The sequence below is a fragment of the Nyctereutes procyonoides genome, unplaced genomic scaffold, assembly GCF_905146905.1.
Source record: "Nyctereutes procyonoides isolate TBG_1078 unplaced genomic scaffold, NYPRO_anot_genome, whole genome shotgun sequence".
Classification (NCBI taxonomy): Eukaryota; Metazoa; Chordata; class Mammalia; order Carnivora; family Canidae; genus Nyctereutes; species Nyctereutes procyonoides.
In genome coordinates, this window is record NW_026575125.1 from 103012602 (window position 1) to 103035954 (window position 23353).

The window sequence follows — 23353 nt, forward strand, 5'->3', positions numbered from 1 at the left end:
CAAGAAGTTACTGTGGCCAAGTTCAAAAAGGGTGTTGCCTGTGTTCTCCTCTAGGATTTTGATGGAATCTTGTCTCACATTTAGATCTTTCATCCATTTTGAGTTTGGATAGTCTTTCCTCCTTTATTGAATATTAGTTGACCATAAAGTTCAGGGTCCACTTCTGGGTTCTCTATTCTGTTCCACTGATCTATGTGTCTGTTTTTGTGCCAGTACCACACTGTCTTGATGACCACAGCTTTGTAGTACAACCTGAAATCTGGCATTGTGATCCCCCCAGATATGGTTTTCTTTTTTAAAATTCCCCTGGCTGTTTGGGGTCTTTTCTGATTCCACACAAATCTTAAAATAATTTGTTCTAACTCTCTGAAGAAAGTCCATGGTATTTTGATAGGGATTGCATTAAACGTGTAAATTGCCCGGGGGAACATTGACATTTTCACAATATTAATTCTGCCAATCCATGAGCATGGGATATTTTTCCATCTCTTTGTGTCTTCCTCAATTTCTTTCAGAAGTTTTCTGTAGTTTTTAGGGTATAGATCCTTTACCTCTTTGGTTAGGTTTATTCCTAGGTATCTTATGCTTTTGGGTGCAATTGTAAATGGGATTGACTCCTTAAATTCTCTTTCTTCAGTCTCATTGTTAGTGTATAGAAATGCCATTGATTTCTGGGCATTGATTTTGTATCCTGCCACGCTACCAAATTGCTGTATGAGTTCTAGCAATCTTGGGGTGGAGGCTTTTGGGTTTTCTATGTAGAGTATCATGTCATCGGCGAAGAGGGAGAGTTTGACTTCTTCTTTGCCAATCTGAATGCTTTTAATGTCTTTTTGTTGCCTGATTGCTGAGGCTAGGACTTCCAATACTATGTTGAGTAGCAGTGGTGAGAGTGGACATCCCTGTCTTGTTCCTGATCTTAGGGGAAAGGCTCCCAGTGCTTCCCCATTGAGAATGATATTTGCTGTGGGCTTTTCGTAGATGGCTTTTAAGATGTCGAGGAAAGTTCTCTCTATCCCTACACTCTGAAGAGTTTTGATCAGGAATGGATGCTGTATTTTGTCAAATGCTTTCTCTGCATCTACTGAGAGGATCATATGGTTCTTGGTTTTTCTCTTGCTGATATGATGAATCACATTGACTGTTTTACGAGTGTTGAACCAGCCTTGTGTCCCGGGGATAAATCCTACTTGGTCATGGTGAATAATTTTCTTAATGTGTTGTTGGATCCTATTGGCTAGTATCTTGTTGAGAATTTTTGCATCCATGATCATCAGGGATATTGGTCTGTAATTCTCCTTTTTGGTGGGGTCTTTGTCTGGTTTTGGAATTAAGGTGATGCTGGCCTCATAGAATGAATTTGGAAGTACTCCATCTCTTTCTATCTTTCCAAACAGCTTTAGTAGAATAGGTATGATTTCTTCTTTAAAGAAAGATAGAATTCCCCTGGGAAGCCATCTGGCCCTGGACTCTTGTGTCTTGGGAGGTTTTTGATGACTGCTTCAATTTCCTCCCTGGTTATTGGCCTGTTCAGGTTTTCTATTTCTTCCTGTTCCAGTTTTGGTAGTTTGTGGCTTTCCAGGAATGCGTCCATTTCTTCTAGATTGCCTAATTTATTGGCGTAGAGCTGTTCATAATATGTTTTTAAAATCGTTTGTATTTCCTTGGTGTTGGTAGTGATCTCTCCTTTCTCATTCATGATTTTATTATTTTGAGTCTTCTCTCTCTTCTTTTTAATAAGGTTGGCTAATGGTTTATCTATCTTATTAATTCTTTCAAAGAACCAACTCCTGGTTCTATTGATCTGTTCCACAGTTCTTCTGGTCTCAATTTCGTTGAGTAGAACAAAGATCTTGAGGAAAAATTGATAATGTGTAAAAATCTGCTGATATTAGAACACTATAATTCATTGATACTGGAATCAAAGACAGTTTTGCATTGGTTATTAATCTTTTCTAATCTGTAGAGCTGCTTATAGTTCTAAACCATACAAATTGATGTGGAGGAAGCTGTAAAAAATGAAAATTTTGCGTTAAACAATTTGAAATAACAGCAAATTCTTTGTTGTTCCTTGCTTTAGTTTAAGTTAAAGAGGCAGAGTGATCTTCTCGCCTTCCTGATAGTGTCTAAGTAATTAAGAATAAATAAGTTCCAAAAGAATTTGCAGCTGGAATCTTAATGACAACTGTATGTGGCCATTTGAGTCTCCCCACACTGTGACTCTAGATCTAATCTGTGCTACTGTATTAACTCCTAGTAGGAATAGCTTCATTTCAGATTTGGTACATTTCTCTCCCCAAATGCATGTCATGTGTTCTCAATAGGCTGTATTCCCAGCAATCAATAAATGGACACACATGAAAACTAAAAAAAAAACAAAAACAAAACAGCTTTCATGCCACCCATGTTATGTCTTCTCAAGGCTGAACTTCTCTAGTTTCTTCAAGTGTTGTGTTCCTCCTATGATAGTGGAGGCACTTAATAAACAAATATTCATGGGATTAATGAACAAGTGGTTGCTCGTCTTTGAATATACTGTTTTTTACTACATCATTTTAAACATTAATATTTCTGGAGTGCTTACTATGTGATACTTCATTTAATCTTCACAATAACCTTATTATTATTTCTATTTTACAATTGAGAAAACTGAGACACCGAGTGTTTAAGTAACAGTCAAAAGGAACAAAACTGGAATGTGAAGTAGGGCAGTGTGACACTCAAGCTCATATTACACTCATATGAATTCTTAAAAGTGTTACTCAGAGTGTGTCAACTGTACTCAAATGAAAAAATTTTTAGGTGTTGCTAACAAATGAACACTAATGCCTTACGTACAGCAGAGAGTAAAGTATGACTATCATCTACTTCTTAGACATTATATTTCCATTAATGTGGTTCTGCATCAACTGAATGTTGGGTGGAAGGGGGAAAATTAATATTATTGGCTTTACATTAAACTTATTTATTTATTTATTTATTTATTTATTTATTTATTTATTTTTATTTGAGAGCAAGAGAGAGAAAAAAAGAGAGCAGACACAGATAGGGAGAGGCAGACTCCCCACTGAGCAGACAGCCCCATGTGGGGCTCCATTCCAGGACCCCAGGATCATATCCTGAGCCAAAGGCAGACACTTAACCAACTGAGCCTTCCAGGTGCCCCAAGCTCACTCTTTTAAAGTTACAGCATTTTGGGGTGCCTGACTGACTCAGTTGATGGAACGTCTGCTTGATCTTGGAGTTGTTGAGATTAAGCCCCAAGTTGGCTGTACAGATTACTTAAAAGAAAAATAAAGTGATACCATGAGGCGCCTCGGTGGCTCAGTTGGTTGAGTGTCCTACTCTTGATTTCAGGTCATGATCTCAGAGTCATGGGATCGAGCCACACTTCTGGCTCCATGCACAGTGCAGAGTCTGCTTGTTCCTCTCCCTCTGCTCCTCCCCACACTTGCTCTCACTCTCTCTCTCCCTCTAAAATAAATAAATAAGTACAATCTAAATAAAAGTGATAGCATTCTCAACCTGTATTCATGCAGTTGGTTGTCCAAACTCAAGTATATGACCTTATATATATTTTCTTAAAGATTTTATTTATTTATGAGAGACAAACAGAGAGAGGCAGAGACATACGCAGAGGGAGAAGCAGGCTCTCTGTGGAGAGCCCAATGTGGGACTTGACCCCAGAACCTGGGATCATGACCTGAGCCAAAGGCAGACACTCAACCACTGAGCCATCCAGATGCCCCATATAACCTTATATTTTACACCTGTGAAGTTTCATCTTTCTTGATTCAAACTTATCCAGATGTCTTTGAGTTCTGGTCTTGCTGTCTAACAGACTTACCAGTCCTCCACATTCACATCTAATGAAACACAAATGAATTGATCATGCTCTATTTTCTTGAGAAGTCTGATGAACGGGGGAAGGATGCAGAAAGAGCCCTATGGCAAACCACTAGAAACTTCCTTTACAAGTGCAATCATTTCATTTCTCAGCACCCTTTGAGCACAATAATTCAATCAGCTGCCAATTCATCAAATTGTTTAAACAACCAGCTCATTCCATAGCAGTTATTCACAATAGCCAAAAGTTGGAAACAACACTAATGTCCATCAACAGATGAATGGATAAGCAAAGTGTGGCACATACATCTGAGCCTTTTTAGTAAATTAATTAATTTGAGAGAGAGAGAGAGAGCATGAGTGAGGGAGGGGCCCAGGCAGAGGGTGAGAAGCAGACTCCCTGCTGAGCAGCAAGCCTGACTCAGGACTTAATCCCAGGACCCTGAGATCATGACGACGAGAGCTGAAATCAAAAGTTAGAGGCTTAACAGCCTGAGCCACCCAGACGCCCCTCAGTTTTTTGCCCACGAGTTTTTGTGATTGCAGACTGCCAGCTCCTCAGTCATCCCTGCTCCATCCACCACCACCACCACCACCCCCACAACACCATCAGAACTCTGGATAAGTGGGTCCTCTGGAGCTGCAGCTGTGTGAGTGTAGGGCTGCTACTTAGTCCCCTGCAACCGGTCCCCAGTGCAGTGCTCGCACACAGGTCTGACCCCTGCAGTGTGTACCTACCTACTCCCAGCCCTTCTGCCAACACAGACTTCTATGACCATGTACATGCCATTATGGAAAATACTACGGCAGTTTCTCAAAAAATTAAAAGCAAAACTATCATATAAGCCAACAGTTCTGCTTTGGTGTAGGTATCTGGACACAAAATCACTATCTCAAAGAGCTGTCGTCTGTACTCCCCTGTTCACTGCAGCATTATTTACAATGGCCAAGACATGGAAACAACCTAGGTGTTCATTGCTGGTTGAATGAATGAAGAAATATATGCATACACACATTCACACACACAATGGAGTATTATTCAGCCATTAAAACAGGAAGGAGGGATCCCTGGGTGGCGCAGCGGTTTAGCGCCTGCCTTTGGCCCAGGGAGAGATCCTGGAGACCCGGGATTGAATCCCACGTCGGGCTCCCGGTGCATGGAGCCTGCTTCTCCCTCTGCCTGTGTCTCTGCCTCTCTCTCTCTCTCTGTGTGTGTGACTATCATAAATAAATAAAAATTAAAAAAAAAAAAGGAAGGAAATCGCGGTGCCTGGGTGGCTCAGTTGAATGAACATCTGACTATTGGTTTTGGCTCAGGTCATGATCTCAAGGTCCTGGGATCCAGCCCACCTCTGGTTCTGCACTCCGCAGGGAGTCTGCTTCTCCTTCTCCCCTGCCCCTCCCCTCACTCACACGTTCTCCCCCTCTCTCTTTCTCTCAAATAAATAAATAAATCTCTTTTTAAAATAAGGAAATAGGGTCGGGGAAAAAATAAGGAAATCCTGCCGTTTCCAACAACAGGGCTGGATTTTAAGGGTATTATGCTAAGTAAAAGAAGTCATACAGAGAAAGACAAATACTAATACATCTCACTTCTATGTGGACTCTAAAAACATCAAAGCCATTTAAACAGAGACTAGACTGACAGTTACCAGGGGCTGAGGGGGTGGTATGGGGAAATGGGGATACATTGGTGAAAAAGTACAAACTTTCAGTTATAAGATAAATAACTTCCAGGGATATAATGTACAGCATGATGATGATAGTTAACCATATTGTATTGAGCCTTGAGAGTTGGTATGAGAGTAAATCTTGAATGTTCTCACCATAACTACGACAATAACAAAATGGTAATTATGTGAGGTAGTAGATGTGTTAAGTAACCTTGTTATGGTGAACATGTTGTAATATATACCTGTATCAAATTAATTACATGGCATACTTAAACCTACACAATATGTCAATTATATCAATAAAGTCAGAAAAAAGAATCAGGGCAGCCCAGGTGGTGCAGTGGTTTAGCGCCGCCTGCAGCCCAGGGCGTGATCTGGAGACCCTGGATCGAGTCCCACGTCGGGCTTTCTGCGTGGAGCCTGCTTCTCTCTCTGCCTCTCTCTCTGCCTCTCTCTCTCTCTCTCTCTGCATCTCTATGAATAAATAAATAAAATATTAAAAAAAGAAAAAAGAATCAGATGGAAATTCTAGAACTGAAAACTAATATCTGAAGTAAAGAACTAAATACAAGCGTTTAACAACCAAATAGACCCAAAAGAAGACAAAATCCATGAAGTGATAAATACATAGCACCTAAACCGTAGTACAGAGAGAAAAAAAAGAATAAAAAATAGAGAAAAGAACACAGACATGTGGGACACATTGAAAATGTCTAATATATATGTAATTTAAGTCCCAGAAGGAGAGGAGAGAGAACAAATGGGGCAGAAGTAATATTTGAAGAGACCATGGATGAGATAAGCTTTTTCCAAAACTGAGTGAAGATGTTAACACAGAGATCGAAGAAATTCTATCTAGAGGCTACTCATACACACAAAAAAAACACATATAGGCATGTCATAGTAAAATTGCCCGAAGATTAAAGTCAAAGTGTTAAAAGCAACCAGAGGGAAAAAGACAAATCACCTTCAAAAAAAGCAAGATAAGCCTTAGAAATGACTTCCCCAAACATTTTGAAATCTACTTCCCTAAAATCAAGGATACACTTATGAGTATGCCTTTGGTTCTTTTTGTTATAACTCCAAGTTACTGTCACCCCAATAGCCGTTTTTTCAGTGTTATTGGCACTTCAGTATTATCAGCAGGTTCTCCAGAATGAGATCCATACTCGGTGGGAGGCAGTGTGGTCTAGTGGAAATAGCAGCGTCCTGCCTCTAAAAAGCTGTGTGACCTGGCCTAGATTGTTAACGTCTTTAAACCTCAGTGATGTTTCTCATCTGCAAAATGCAGACAGTATCCATTTTGTGGGGCTGGTGGGCAATTCCATGAACAATGCTTTTAGCCCAGTAACCATTATGATATAGAAGTTCTGTGAAAAGCGGCCTCCTATCTTCCTTTCAGATAGAATAGTTTCAACAGAGCAAAGAGTTTACTAAATGTTTCACTTTTAGCAGAAGGAGAAGCAACTGCAACCATCTGATGATAAATTGGATGATGTAATAATGATGAGGACTTTACCTACCACTTATTGGAGCATTTACTATGTGCCAGTTTACCTTCATTAACCCTTAATAGCAACCCTATAAAACCTGTACTACCATGGTGCCCATTTTACAGTTGGGGAAATTAGGTTTAAGGAAGATAAGCAACATACTTTTTTAAAAGATTTATTTATTTGAGACAGAGAGAGAACACAGGGGGTTGGGACAGCAGGAAAGGGAGAGAGAGAAGCAGACACCCTGCTGAGTGGGGAGCTGGAGGTGGGGCTTGTTTCCCACAATCCTGAGATCATGACCCCAGCTGAAATCATCAGTAAGATGCTTAACCAACTGAGCCACCCAAGGGCCCTTAAGGAATGTACTTAATGTGGAAATGGCAGAGCCCAGATCCAAACCAATATGCCTCTGACTTTGAAGTTGTGTGCTGGGTGTAGATGACCCTCAGCACTGACCTCTACAAGGTCACCGTGGCTCTTAGCAAGCCCCTTCAATGAAGTTCCTTTACGCGGCACAGTGATACTGCTTCCTTGCCTCCCACCCCTCCCATCCCCCCACCCCCATCGCCAGGCCCAGTTTTCTCTGCGGTTTCTTCACTCTGCTGTGTGTCCTTACGCACAACTGGATGCCTCTGAAGTCTTGAAATATGACGTTTCCCCGTTTCCCTATGATTTGATTTTTTAAAGCATTTTTAAAAATTCCATTTATTTATTCATGAGACACAGAGAGAGAGAGAGAGAGAGGGAGGGAGAAGCAGGCTCCATGCAGGGAGCCCGACGTGGTACTTGATCTCGGGTCTCCAGGACCACGACCTGGGCGGAAGGCGGCGCTAAATCGCTGAGCCCCCCCCCCCCCCCGGGGGCTGCCCGATTTGATTTTTTTTTAATGTGGTTACCATTCTATTCCAATCAACTTCCCTTTGCCACTTTTCACCTGTCTCAGTGACATAGGTGCTCAGTCCAATCCCCAAGTTTCCAGTTCCCTGCAACAACTAACACAGTTTCATATTAGTAATTAAGACCCAATCATGCGGCTGATTTCTAAGCTTCAGGCTCTGATTTCATTAAAAGGTCTCTTATCCCAGGGCGGAGAAGAGTGCCCAACTTGGGTCTAGAGCACAGAGTAGGAGGTAGCCTTATCTCTTGATCTCTCTGCCCTCTTCTTTGCACTGAGAACTTTAGAGTTATGATAGGAAGGAGGCTACTGTGGTGAGTTTCTTCTACCCTATTTATGGGTCATCCATCCAGCACAGTGGATGGTACTGATCCCCCAAATGGGGCATATATACCCCAGGGGAGATATGCCAGAGGCTCCATTGGGTGCCATAAGAAAAGATTAGAACTTCTATCTACAGTTTTTTTAAACCAAGGAAATTTTTATTTTATTTTTTAAAGATTTAGTTTATTTATTTGAGAGAGAGAGAGAGAGAGAGAGAGAGCATGAGCAGGGGGAGGGGCAGAGGGAGAAGTAGACTCCCCCCTTGAGCAGAGAGCCAGATGCAGGACTCAATTCCAGGACCCTGGGATCATGACCTGAGCTGAAGGCAGATGCTTAACCAACTGAGCCACCCAGGTGCCCCATAAAGAAATTTTTAAAAATCAACTTCACTGATGTTTAATATGCAAATTGAAATCAGCACCTTCCCTGGATCCATATATCAGATGGTCACATACAAGGCCTGGAGGATTTCTGGATAACAAAGGGCATTCCACAAAGCATAAGGCTTGCCAGGGGTGTTCTCCCACATTCCCTGGCTTTTAAGTTTATAAATGTATGTAAATGTACAATTCAAAATAGTATCTAATTTTAGCTAAACCAACTCCAATATAATGGATAATGGCTTTAGAAGATCTTTGTAAAGAATCCATGAGTTGAAGTGAATGCTAATAATACCAGCACAAAGAAAGAAAATGGCAGAGCAGATGTTTCTCATTCTCCCAGGATAAGCACCTCTTCATCTCTATTTCATGGTGAAGAATGAGACACTCTAATCAGATACAACAAAAAGTCAGGCAAAGGTCTTTCTAATTATCAAGAAGATTATTAGAAATATGAACTTACATTCACATCTTACCTCAAGTTTGCCTTATTATGTAGTCCTAGTCTATATATTCCAAGACAAATATTTGAAATATAAGCATCTCTTCTGATCCAATTCTGTTGCCTGCTTCCTTTATTCTTTGATATAATATAAAAAAATAGATGGGGTCACCTGGCTGGCTCAGTTGGAGGAGCATGGGACTCTTGATCTCAGCATTATCAGTTCAAGCTCCATTCTGGTTGTAGATATTGCTTAAATAAATCTTAAAAAAAAATAAAAATAGGGGCACCTGGGTGGCTCAGTGGTTGCGCATCTGTCTTTGGCTCAGGTCATGATCCCGGAGTCCTGGGATCGAGTCCCATATCAGGCTCCCCGCAAGGAGCTTGCTTCTCTGTCTGCCTATGTCTCTCATGAATAAATAAGTAAAATATTTAAAAAAATAAATAAAAATAAAAATAAGGGTACCTGGGTGGCTCAGTCATTTAAGTGTCTGCTTCAGCTCATATCATGATCCCAGGGTTCTGGGATGGAGTCCGGTGTAGGGTTCTCGGCTCAGTGGGGAGTTGGCTTCTCCCTCTCCCTCCTTCCACTTGTGGTCTCTCTCTCTCTCTCTCACTCATTATCTCTCAAATAAATAAAATCTTTTTAAAAAATAAATAATAAATAAATAAAAATAAAGGCACCCCTGGGTGGTATAGTCAGTTTAGCATCCAACTCTTGGTTTTTTTCTCAAGTCATTATCTCAGGATTGTGAGATAGAGCCCCACATTGGGCTCCCAGCTCAATGAGGAGTCTGCTAAACTTTCTTTCTCCCTCTCCTTCCAACCCTCCCCATACTTGCTGTCTCTCTCTCTCTCAAAAAAAATAATTAACTAAAAAATAAAAATAGATGAAGGGAAAGAATCCAGAGGATTTCAAAGCAAAATAGATGGAGAAAGGGAAAGAATCCAGAGGATTTCAAAGTTGAGTCCTGAGTGACTGGTCGAGTTGTAATGTGGAAAGTTGAGAATGAAGTCTGAGATCAGAAGCAGACATCTAGGGGCAGCCCGGGTGGCTCAGCGGCTTAGCGCCACCTTCAGCGCAGGGCCTGATCCTGGAGACCAGGGATCAAGTCCCACATCAGTCTCCCTGCCTGGAGCCTGCTTCTCCCTCTGCCTGTGTCTCTGCCTTTCTCTCTCTCTCTCTCTCTCTCTCTCTCTCTCTCGCTCTGTGTGTGTGTGTCTCATGAATAAATAAATAAAATCTTAAAAAAAGAAGACACCTAAGTGAAAAATGAATAGCACACACACAAAGTAGTGCATTTAGAGATATATACTTGAAGAGTTTCATTTTGAAGAACTTGAAAAAATGAGTTTGTAAATTCAAATTTTTATAAGTGAAAGATTGCTACAATATGCCAAAGCAATGTGCTGCATTTTACTTTTAAAAAATAGAGGTTTTTTGGGATCCCTGGGTGGCGCAGCGGTTTGGCGCCTGCCTTTGGCCCGGGGCGCGATCCTGGAGACCCGGGATCGAATCCCACATCGGGCTTCCGGTGCATGGAGCCTGCTTCTCCCTCTGCCTGTGTCTCTGCCTCTCTCTCTCTCTGTGACTATCATAAATAAAAAAAATAAAAATAGAGATTTTAAATGTTGAATGCATTTCTATGTAATTACACATTTTGAAGGAAAAGTGTCAGTTCCAAAGTAGTGGTGCACGAAAAAGTGTAAATACCATGTCATTTTAATTATACATTTTGCAAATAAAGCATTGCATTCAAAAAAATCCTGACTTCTCAGTGGAAACAATAGAAGCTAGTACACAATGGAATGCCATTATTATAGTGTGAAAGAAAACGACAGTAAAAGTAGAACTCCATAACCAGTGAAAATATCCTTAAGAAAGGAAGGTGCCATAGATATGTCAGGCAAACCAAATCTGAGCAAATTTATAGTCAGCGAGCCTGCACTAAAGGGAATTCTTTAGGCAAAAGGGAAATAATCCCAGATAGATACTTTAAAAAGGCAGGAAGGAGTGAAGAGCAAAGGACAACTAAATATATAGGTAAAAACAGATTGATTTGATTGTAGAAAACAATAGTAATAATACTTAGTAGCATTTAAAATACATGGAGAAAGAATTAGGGGCACCTGGCTGGCTCAGTAGGTAAAGCATATGACTCTCGATCTCAGGGATGTAAATTCAGGCCCCACATAGGGTGTAGAGATTACTTAAAAATAAAATCTTTTATTTTTTTAAAAAAGATTTTATTTATTCATGAGAGACACACAGAGAGAATGAGAGAGAGAGGCAGAGACACAGGCAGAGGGAGAAGCAGGCTGCATGCAGGCAGCCTGATGTGGGACTCGATCCCGAGACTCCAGGACCACGTCCTGGGCCGAAGGCAGGCGCTAAACCACTGAGCCACCCAGGGATCCCCAAAATAAAATATTTTTAAAAAACAATATATATATATACTTTGTGTGTGTGTGCATTTATATATATATACATATATATTATTTAAAAAAACAAACTTCTAGAAAGGAACATAAAAGAAGTAAATCAAATGGGGGAAAAAAGGTGGCCATTAAAACCCCAAATATATTTCTAATTTCATTAACAGTGAATGGACTGGTGATGAAAGTGTTCTAAAATTAATTGTGGTGATGACTGCACAATTCTGTGACTATGGAAATAAAAGCCATGGAATTGTTATACTTTAAATGGGTGACTCATGTGGTCTGTGAATTACAACTTAATAAAGCTGTTTTTAGGGCAGCCCAGGTGGCTCAGTGGTTTGGTGCCACCTTCAGCCCAGGATGTGGTCCTGGAGACCTGGGATCGAGTCCCACATCGGGCTCCCTGCATGGAGCCTGCTTCTCCCTCTGTCTGTGTCTCTGTCTCTCTTTCTGTGTCTTTCATGAATAAATAAATAAAATCTCTTAAAAAAATGAAGCTGTTTTTAAAAAGTGAATGGACTAAATATACCAATCAGAAGATCACATTTGTTCTACTGGATAAAAACAAAACCCAACTACATACAGCTTATCAAAGACATATCTTTTTTAAAACATATTATTTATTTATTCATGAGAGACACAGAGAAAGAGGCAGAGACATAGGCAGAGGGAGAAGCAGGTTCCCTATGGGGACCCTGATGTGGGACTCGATCCCAGAACCCTGGGATCATGACCTGAGCTGAAGGCAGACGCTCAACCACTGAGCCATCCAGGCGTCCCAACAAGGACATACCTTAAATATAAGTTGAAAGTAGGGGCACCTGGATGGCCCAATTGGTTAAGTGGCTGACTTGGTTTTGGCTCAGGTCATGATCTCTGAGTCCTGGGATCGAGCCCCAGCACTCAGCATGGAGTCTGCTTGAGGATTCTCTCCCTCTCCCTCTACTCTTTCTCTCTTTCCTCAAATAAATAAATAAAACTTTTTAAAAAATTAGTTGAAAGCAAAAGAATGGTGAGGGTGCTTGGCTGTCTCAGTTGGTGGAGCAACTCTTGATCTTGGGTTCAAGCCCCACATTGGGTGTGGTTATTACTTAAAATTTTACCAAAAAAAGTAAAAGAATGGTTAAAAAATGTATCTTGCAAACACTAAGCACAAGAAAGCTGACATAGCTGTACTAATACCAAACAAAGCTTGACTAGAGGTAGAGAAGAATATTTCATAATAATAAAGGAATCAATTGGCTAGGAAAAATATAACAAATTGTATAGCTATATGCATCCACAACCAATATAAAGCAAAAATTGATAAACCTAAAAGGGACAAATCCACAACCATGGTAAGAAGTTTGAACACACATTTTTCTTTTTTTATATATATAATAAATTTATTTTTTATTGGTGTTCAATTCACCAACATACAGAATAACACCCAGTGCTCATCCCATCAAGTGGCCCCCTCAGTGCCCGTCACCCACTCACCCCCACCCCCCCTCCTCCCCTTCCATCACCCCTAGTTCGTTTCCCAGAGTTAGGAGTCTTCCATGTTCTGTCTCCCTTTCTGATATTTCCCACACATTTCTTCTCCCTTCCCTTATATTCCCTTTCGCTATTATTTATATTCCCCAAATGAATGAGAACATATAATGTTTGTCCTTCTCCGATTGACTTACTTCACTCAGCATAATACCCTCCAGTTCCATCCACATTAAAGCAAATGGTGGGTATTTGTCGTTTCTAATGGCTGAGTAATATTCCATTGTATACATAAACCACATCTTCTTTATCCATTCATCTTTCGCTGGACACCGGGGCTCCTTCCACAGTTTGGCTATTGCGGACATTGCTGCTATAAACATCGGGGTGCAGGTGTCCCGGCGTTTCATTGCATCTGAATCTTTGGGGTAAATCCCTAACAGTGCAATTGCTGGGTCATAGGGCAGGTCTATTTTTAACTCTTTGAGGAACCTCCACACAGTTTTCCAGAGGGGCTGCACCAGTTCACATTCCCACCAACAGTGTAAGGTAAGAGGGTTCCCTTTTCTCCGCATCCTCTCCAACATTTGTGGTTTCCTGCCTTGTTAATTTTCCCCATTCTCACTGGTGTGAGGTGGTATCTCATTGTGGTTTTGATTTGTATTTCCCTGATGGCAAGTGATGCGGAGCATTTTCTCGTGTGCATGTTGGCCATGTCTATGTCTTCCTCGAACACACATCTTTCAAGAGCTGATAGAATAAGGAGACAAAAGATCAGTAAGACAGAAGATCTAAATTACAGAATGAGTAAATTCTATGTATCTAGGTATCCGATAGCTAGATTATGTCGATATATATATTTTGTACATATACATATGTGTCTATATTACATTACATAAAACTCTCTACCCAATAATAACAGAATACGTATTCTTTTCAAATGCAAATGTAACACCAAAATTGGCCATATACTGAGTAATAAAGGAAGCCTCAACAAATTTCAAATTATTCAAAGCATTCCAAGTGTTCTCTCACTACAGTGAAAGTACGCTGGACATCCATAACACAGTGATGACCCTGAAATTCTCAACTGCCTAGTAGGTAAGCAACGATAACAAAAAATAATATCAGAGAACAAGGAATAACACTTTAAGCCCAGAAACTTCACAACTTGTGTGAAACGATAAATTGCTGAAGAAACACAACTTACCAATGTGACACAAGAATAAACAGAACAGAGACGCCTGCGTGGCTCAGTGGTTGAGCATCTGCCTTTGGCTCGGGTCGTGATCCTGAGGTTCCGGGATCAAGTCCCACATCAGGCTCCTAGCAGGGAGCCTGCTTCTCCCTCTGCCTGTGTCTCTGTCTCTCTCTGAATAAACAAAAAAATTAAAAAAAAAGAATAAACAGAACATAGTTCAATGAATCTGTGATCTATTATACTAATTGAAGCACCTTATGAAGCATCTTCCCAAAGACAACTCCAAGACCCAGATGGCTGAATCTAAGGGAAAAAAAAAGAAAAGAACTCATCTTCACAAACACTTTCAGAGAATAGGAAAATAGCGAAACATCTCTAAATTCCTTTTTTGAGGCCAAAAGAATCTTGTTACCAAAACCTAATAAGGATTATAAGAAAGGAAAATTGCTGGAAACCCTTTCTTGTGAGCATAAATGTGAAATTCCTAAATATAGTATTAGCAAATGAATCAAGAACTATATACAAAGAATAATATGTCAGAAACAAATGACTTTTTTCTAAGAATGTAAAGGCTAATATTCTAAAATCAATAAATATAGTTGCCATATAAATAGAGAAAAAGGGGACGCCTGGGTGGCTCAGTGGTTGAGCGTATGCCTTTGGCCCAGGGCATGATCCTGGAGTCCTGGGATCGAGTCCAACATCAGACTCCCTGCATGGAGCCTGCTTCTCCCTCTGCCTGTGTCTCTGCCTCTCTCTGTGTGTCTCTCATGAATAAATAAATAATAAAATCTTTAAAAAAATAGAGAAAAAAGTCTTATCATCATCATCTTGATAGATGCAGAAAAAATCTTTAAAAATGTAACATTTAAGGGCGCCTGGGTGGCTCAGCTGGTTAAGCATCTACCTTCAGCATGATCCTAACATCCTGGGTTTGAGCCTCGTATGGGATGCCCTGCTCATAGGGGAGCCTGCTCCTCCCTCTCCCTCTGCCTGCTGCTCCCCCTGCTTGTTCTCTCTCTCTCATAAATAGATAGATAGATAGATAGATAGATAGATAGATAGATAGATAAAATATTTTTTAAAATAAATAAAAATCTAACACTTGTATAACATTCAGAAGCACCATCCTGGCTCCAGATCAAGCTTGAGGTGTGCATGGCTGCGGTGATGAGAGCCTGAACCAGCAGGGGGCAGGAGATGCCTATGAGCAGCTGGACTTCGGAAGCAGACTGGTGATGGAGAACCACCAAGGCTAACTGGGCAGTGTACTCAACACCAAGAGCCCAAGCAGCCCTCTGTGACAAGTCTCTACTCTTGAGTTTCTGAGTGACATGGGTGGGGGCGATGGACACAGGGAATCTCAGGGTGAGGGCTACCCGGCCCTGTCTTATGGATCCTGGAGTGCAGGAAAGGGTCAGTTCTGTCTTTGAGGAGCATTTGGATGAGAACTCTTGGCTCTGTCTCAAGGAGCTTGGAGCGTAAGAGGCTCTGAGGAGAGGAGGCCTGGTCCCTGCTCTGGAGAGTTTGGGATGAGGAGCACTCAGTCTCAATCTTTGAAGTCTGGGCCAAGGGTACAGGTATTGTCCCAGGGTGCCCAAGAGGAGGGAAACTTGGTCCCAGTCCTATGGATCCTGGGATGAGGTTGCTTGGCTCTATCCCAAAGAGCCCTGTGTTTGAGGGATTTGGTCCTGTCTCAGGGACTACAGGGTTGGGAAGGGTTATGGCTCTGTCCAGAAAAAATGGGGGTTTATACCTCACCACCCCTTCCCACAATGAGGCAACCATGGCACCTGTCCTGAGAAGCTGGAAGCGAGGGGAAATGGTCCTGTTCCTGGGAAGTCTGGGATGAGGAGGAGGGCAAGCCTGTGAAGAGCCAGGGTTGAGGGATGGCCTGGGGCACACTGCCCAGCATTCATCTGACACATGTCTGCCGTGGGCAGAGGGATTCAAACACGGCAGCAAGCAGAATGGAGCACTGTCGGAGAGCTGGCTCTGTGGAATTCCCAGCACCTTCTCCAATGCCCCAGGTAGCTCCTGATGTCCTGGAGATGCAGGTCCAAGATGGCAGCCAAATTCGCGGCCTGCCGGGGCCATGGTATTCTCGGGTTCTGGCGTGCGGTGGGGCTGCACATGGCACCTGCTGTTCTCAGATTCTGCCCAAGCTGGGGGAAGGCTGTCAGCTGTGCTGAGATTGTCAAGTGGCAGGTGCAGACCTGCACCAGCTTACCAAGCTATGCTTCCTGAAGACTGAGGACAGCTAGGTGCCAGTCTCAGTGGACAATGGCCTAGATCCCTTGATGGTGCACCCCCATGTGCCTGCAGTGTAAGTACTGCTCAGCTGGGACCCCTGGGCCCCAGCGAGTGAGGCTACCACCCCCAGGGGCACTCACTGGTCTGGGCCCTACCCCTAGCTCCAGCTGTGGTCCCTGACCCTAAAGAAAGGCTTGAAGACCTCCCAAGCAAGCCATTCTCCAAATATGATAGACTAGGGTGTCTGTATCTTCTCTGACAAGCTCTGTAACTGTTCAACTGTTCCCCCATGACTTGAATCCACAGAAATGGGTCTGCCTGTCCTGCTACCCATTCTCTCTGGTGTGCCATGAAGAGTGACAGGTGTGAGGTCTCCGCTGGGTTCTGGAATGCTTGAGAAGGGCTTGCTCCGCCTTCTACCTACAGTGCCTCTGACAGAGGTCCAGGGAGTGGGTTGGAAATAAATGTTCTGCCCATTTGTCTGAAAAAAAAAAGGCATATATATAATATTCATTCATAATTAGGAAAAATATTTGTAGCAAATTAATAATATGAAGGAACTTTCTTAATCTTATGAAGGACATCTATAAAAAATTAAATATTGGGGAACCTGGGTGGCTCAGTGGTTGAGCACCTGCCTTTGGTTCAGGTCATGATCCTGGGATCCTGGGATCAAGTCCCACATCAGGCTCCCTGTGAGGAGTCTGCTTCTCTCTCTGCCTATGTCTCTGCCTCTCTCTCTGTGTTTCTCATGAATAAATAAATAAAATATTTTTTTTAAATAAAATCTTTAAAAAAACAAAGAAAAGAAAAATTTCCCCCTGAGATCAGGAATGAGAGAAAAAAAATTCTGTTATCATAATTTCTATTCAATATCAAACTTGGAATCCAGTGCAATAACACAGGAAAAAGCAATATGGCAGGAAAGGAAGGAATAAAACCATCATTATTTACAACATGGTTTTGCAAAAAAAAAAAATTACAAAAGAACCTACAGAACATCTGTTATAATTAACAAGCAAATTTAGCAAGCTGCTGGATAGGCCTATGTGAAAAAAATCAAGTGTACTTCTATAAACCAGCATCAAATAAATGGGAAATCAATTTTTTAAGGTGACATTTATAATAGTTTCAAATAATATCAATTGATTAAGAATATATCCAAATAAAGATGCCCAAGAGCTTTATACCGGAAACTACATAAAACTACAAAAAAAGACATAAAAATAGAAAAATATACTATCATTATGGATTACTAGACTCGATATGATAAAGATATCAATGCTCTCCAAATTGATCTGTAAACTCAATGCAGTAGCAATCCAGATCCCAATAGGTTGTATTTTTCCATTAGGAAATTGACACACTGATTATAATATTTATATAGAGATGCAAATGGCCAAAATAGCAAATAGGGGCACCTGGGTGGCTCAGTCAGTTAAGCGTCTGCCTTTGGCTCAGGTCCTGATCTCAGGGCCCTGGGATCAAGCCCCACATCAGGCTCCCTGCTCAGTGGGGAGCCTGCTTCTCCCTCTCTTGTTCTCCCTGCTTGTACTCTCTCTCTGTCAAATAAATAAAAATCTTTAAAAAAAAATAGCCAAGATGTATTGTGGATCTAAATGAGAATGATAGATCAACAAAAGACCCACAAGAAAGCAAAGGAGAATATGTTTATGACTTTTACAAAAGCAATGATTTCTTTAAAAAGACCAAAAGGCACAAACCATAAACCATAAAAGAAAAAGTTGATTAACTGGACTACATTACATTTAAGAAATTCTGTGGAGAGACAGTATTAAAACAGTAAAAAGCAAGGCACAGAGAAGGAAACAATAGTTATATATTCTATAACTGACAAAGGGATTACTTTTATCCAAAATATATAAGAAATTCGGGGCAGCCCTGATGGCCCTGTGGTTTGGCGCCGCCTTCAGTCTGTGATCCTGAAGTCCCAGGATCGAGTCCCATGTCAGGCTCCCTGCATGGAGCCTGCTTCTCCCTCTGCCTGTGTCTCTGCCTCTCTCTCTCTCTCTCTCTCTCTCTCTCTCTCTGGTGTGTGTGTGTGTCTGTCATGAATAAATAAATAAAAACTTAAATATATATATATATATAAGAAATTCCTACAATTAAGTAAAAGGCAGAAAATTCTAGAAAAGTGGGTAAAATACTTGAACAGGCATTTTTCCTTTAGCACCATGTTAGCTACATTCCACAGATTTTAATATATTGTATTATCGTTTCAACTCATTCCAAATATTTTCGTTTTCTAATGTCATTATTATTAAAATCACATTATTTATATATAAATGTTACTGAATTATCATTATTATTTTATCAACATATTTTGCTATTTATACTTAATAATTATTCAGAAAAATGAAATACCCACGCCTACTGAATGGCCAGAATCAAGCTTGGCAATAGGATTCGTACTTCAGCTTTGCTCCTAGGGAAATGCCTGTTAAGCACGCTTTGAATTTTGCATCCATTTCCTGGTTCTGAGTTTCACTGAACAAAATTTTCCAATCGCCAACTTCACCTTTGCGGAATAAAAAAGGGCCAACAGCACCATGTTGGAATAAAAAGGGGCCAACGGCACCATGCGTTCCCTGGGACTTTGCTCACATTGCTTGGAAGGTAGTCTGGGCTGTGACGGTTTGAATCTGCTCCCCAGTTAAAGAGAATCCAAGGAACTCAGCAATTTGTTGTATTCCAGCAGCCAGGTTTTTTTTCAAGTCTTCATATAATAGGAACTTAATATTTTCATCATCAAGATGTTCCAATTAATGGGGAAATCAATGTAGCTTCCCCAAGAAACTCGTCCTTTCATGAACTGTCTGAAGAATTCACCCCAAGAGCCACAGCTTGGAATATCGGGGATATCATTGTGGAAATGAAAAAAAGATACTGCTGTATCTTTAGGGTTTTGAAATATCACCAATATCTTAGCTTTATTGTTGAATATGGACCCAGCTAATTTGTCATAATGGAGGTGAGTTGTCAAAATCCTTGGCGATGGGAACTGTTTCATTCTCTGGTATTTTTCTGGGTCCTCACATTCAAGAATTGGGAATTCTGGATATTCATACTTTTTTTTAGATTCAGCAAATATTAATTCACTAATGATGTGGAGAATCCAATTTGAACCACACTTTGGATAAGATGCAAGTACTATGTCATCACTTCTGGCTTCAAAGGTGTCCAAGGCATTGAAAGTTTCTGAGGTACACATGGTGATTGGGTATGGAATCCCATGATAAGTGAAAAACAAGCGAGAAAGTGCAGTTTCTTTTGATTTTTCCAAAGCTTCATCAATATAGTCAATAAATTTGGACTTATTGGCCATGCTGGCTGCCCACTGATGAACCTGTTCTGTCCCAAATATTTCCTAATTTACCATTGGGTTTCTGCTTGACCCATGGATTAAACAGAAATCTGTTGCTGAATTTCTAAGACCTTGGAAGTTTGCACTATTGCCATTATCTATCTGGAATTGATTTCTAGCTTAATTCCATTTGGTCAGAAAAATTTTCATCTGTTTTAACACGACCCAAGATTTAGTCTAGCAGGCCCACTTTATTTATAAATTCATAAAAATTTTTAAAGATTTTTTTTATTTTTTTAAGATTTTATTTTTAAGTAATCTCTACACACAATATGGGGCTTAAACTCACAACACCGAGATCAGGAGTCACATACTCCACCAAGTGAGCCAGCCAGGCGATCCTTTTTATTTTAATGATTTTTTTTAAGTTTCTTTCTTTTTTTTTTTTTTTTTAGTAATCACTACACCCTACCTGGGGCTGAAATTCATGACCCCGAGATCAAGAATCATATGCTCTACTGATCGAGCCAGCCAGGTGCCCCTAATAGGCTCACTTTACCAGAAAAAAAAAAAGAAAGAAAAATATATATATTTATTTATTTACTTTCCCAGAAATATTTTTTTAAAAGATTTTATTTATTTATTCATGAGAGACAGAGAGAGAGAGAGAGAGAGGGAGAATGGCAGAGACACAGGCAGAGGGAGAAGCAGGCTCCATGCAGGGAGCCCGACGTGGGACTCGATCCTGGGTCTCCAGGATCACGCCCTGAGCTGAAGGCGGCACTAAACCGCTGAGCCACTGGGGCTGCCCACTTTACTGGAAATATTAAAGAGAATTCTTTGGGGTGAAAGCAAGTGACCCCAGATGGTAACTGGAATCTACATGAACAAGCAAAGAGCACCAGTAAAGGTAATTATGTAACTATAAAAGCCTGTACAAATCTATATTTTATCTCCTTTCTCCTTTTAATTTAAAAAGTAAATATTTGAAGCAATGTGTGTATAATTGTATCATTGTGCCTATAACCTCTAAAAATGGAACATATTTGCCAACAAGAGCACAAAAGAGGTGGGGGGCGGGGAAAGCAAGTTGTATTGGTTTAAAGAAATGGTACCAAATGGTTACTCAAATCCACAGGAAAAAATGAAGACAACTATAAATGGCAAATAAAAAAGCAAATACAATAAACTCTAAATATATACTTGGCATCTTTTCTTTCATCAGCTTATCTTCTAGATGTAAAATCACTTGCAGTAATAGCTATAACATTGTATATTTGGGTTTGCAACATACAAAAATGTAACATGTATAACAATAATAGCACAAAATGGGGAAGAGGGAATATAGCAATATAGGTAGGAATACTTCTTTATGTTGTTATCTCTGTGTGTCTCATGAATAAATAAATAAAATCTTAAAAAAAGAAAACAAAAAAGGAAATAGCAATGTAAATCCAACTATACCAATAATAAAATTAAAGTGAATAGATTAGGGGCACCTGGGTGGCTCAACTGGTACAGCAGATGACTCTTGATCTCAGGGTCACAAGTCTGAGCCCCACATTGGGGCTTACTTAAAAAAATAAAGTGAATGGATTAACCAATGCAATCAAGAGGCAGAGAATGTCAGACTGGACAAGAGAAAACAAGATCCAACTATATGTTGTCTATGGGAAGAGTCATACTTTAGATTCAAAGATACAAATAGGTTACAAGTCAAAAGATGGAAAAATATATATCATGCAATTAGCAACCATAAGAAAGCTGGAGTGACTCCACTAAAATCAGACAAAGTAGACACCAAGACAAGAATAATTACTAGACAGAAGATAAGGACATTATATATTGATTTTAAAAAGGTCAGTACACCAAGAACATGTACCAAGTATTAACATACATGCAACTACAGCAGAGCCCCAAATACATTAAGCAAAAAATGACACGAGTGAAAGGAGAATTAGACAATTCAACAATAATAGTTGAAGACTTCAGTATCTCAATTGTAATAATAGAAAGAAAAACTAGGCAGAGATCATAAGGAAGTAGAAGTCTTGAATAGCACTATAAGCCAGCTAGAGCTAATAGAAATGTATGTATAAAACACTTGCACATGGGATCCCTGGGTGGCGCAGCGGTTTGGCGCCTGCCTTTGGCCCAGGGCGCGATCCTGGAGACCCGGGATCGAATCCCACGTCGGGCTCCCGGTGCATGGAGCCTGCTTCTCCCTCTGCCTATGTCTCTGCCTCTCTCTCTCTGTGACTATCATAAATAAATAAAAAAAAAATTAAAAAAAAAAAAAACACTTGCACAAAACAAAACCAGAATATATATTCTTCTTAAGTGCACATGGAATATTCTCTAGGATAAACCATATATTAGGCAATAAAACAAACCTCAATACACTTAAAATGATCGAAACCATACAAAATATGTTCTCTGATCACAATAAAGTGAAATTAGAAATGAATAACAGAAAAAATTGGGGAATTCACAAATGTGTGGAAATTAAACAACACATTTTTTTCTTTTTCTTTTTTAAATTAAAGATTTTATTATTTATTCATGAGAGACACAGAAAGAGAGGCAGAGACACAGGCAGAGAGAGAAGCAGGTTCCATGCAGGAAGCCCGATGGGGGACTTGATCCCGGGACTCCAGGATTATGCCCTGAGCAAAGGCAGATGCTCAACCGCTGAACCACCCAGGTGTCCCAAGATTAAAAGAATATTTAATTCTTTTTAATAAAATATTTGTTTATTTAAAGTTATTTAAGTAATCTTTACGCGCATTGTGGGGTTCAAACTCACCACCCCAAGGTCAAGAACTTCATGCTCCTCCAACTGATCCAGCCAGGTGCCCCTAAACAACACATTCTTATACAATGGGCCAAAGAAAATACCAGAAGAGAAATTACAGAAGACTTCAAAATGAATATGAATGAACATGTAAACACAACATACCAAAATTTGTGGGATGCAGCTAAAGTAGAGACGTTTACAGCTCTAAACACTTAGATTAAAAAAGAAGAAAGATTCAAACCAATAACCTAACCTTCCACCTTTAAAAACTAGAGAAGCAAAAAAAAATAATAATAAAAAATAAAAACTAGAGAAGCAGAGTGAAATAAACTCAAAACAATTAAAAGGAAATAATAAAGATTTGAGTAAAAACTAATGAATTAGAGAATAGGGAAAAATCAAGGAAACCAAAAGTTGGCTCTTGGAAAAGATAAAAAACAAAACAAAAGCAAAACAAAACAAACAAAAAAACCCCCAAAACCCACCAAAATGAAAAACATTTAGCTAGGACTGACCAAGAAAAAAGACAGAAGACGCAATTTCCTGAAAAGAGAAATGAAAGAGAGAACATCACTACCAAACTTGTAGAAATAGAAAGGATTCTAAGTGTATGACTATGTACCAAAAACTTACATAAAATAGACAAATTACTAGAAAGACACAAACTACCATAAATGGGGCACCTGGCTGGCTCAGTCCGAGGAGTGTGCAATTTCTAGATCTCAGGGTCATGAGTTCGAGCTCCACTTTGTGCATGGAGCCCTACTTTAAAAAAATAAATATGAATAAATGTACAAATTTAAAAAGCC

At 40.2% G+C, this 23353-nt stretch overlaps 2 pseudogenes; one reads left to right on the forward strand and one right to left on the reverse strand.

Moving 5' to 3' along the window:
• Window positions 1-16139: 16139 nt before the first annotated feature.
• On the forward strand, window positions 16140-16602 carry LOC129517522 (ribonuclease P protein subunit p25-like protein; annotated as a pseudogene).
• Window positions 16603-18830: 2228 nt separating this feature from the next.
• Window positions 18831-19768, reverse strand: LOC129517558 (sulfotransferase 6B1-like; annotated as a pseudogene).
• Window positions 19769-23353: the final 3585 nt, after the last annotated feature.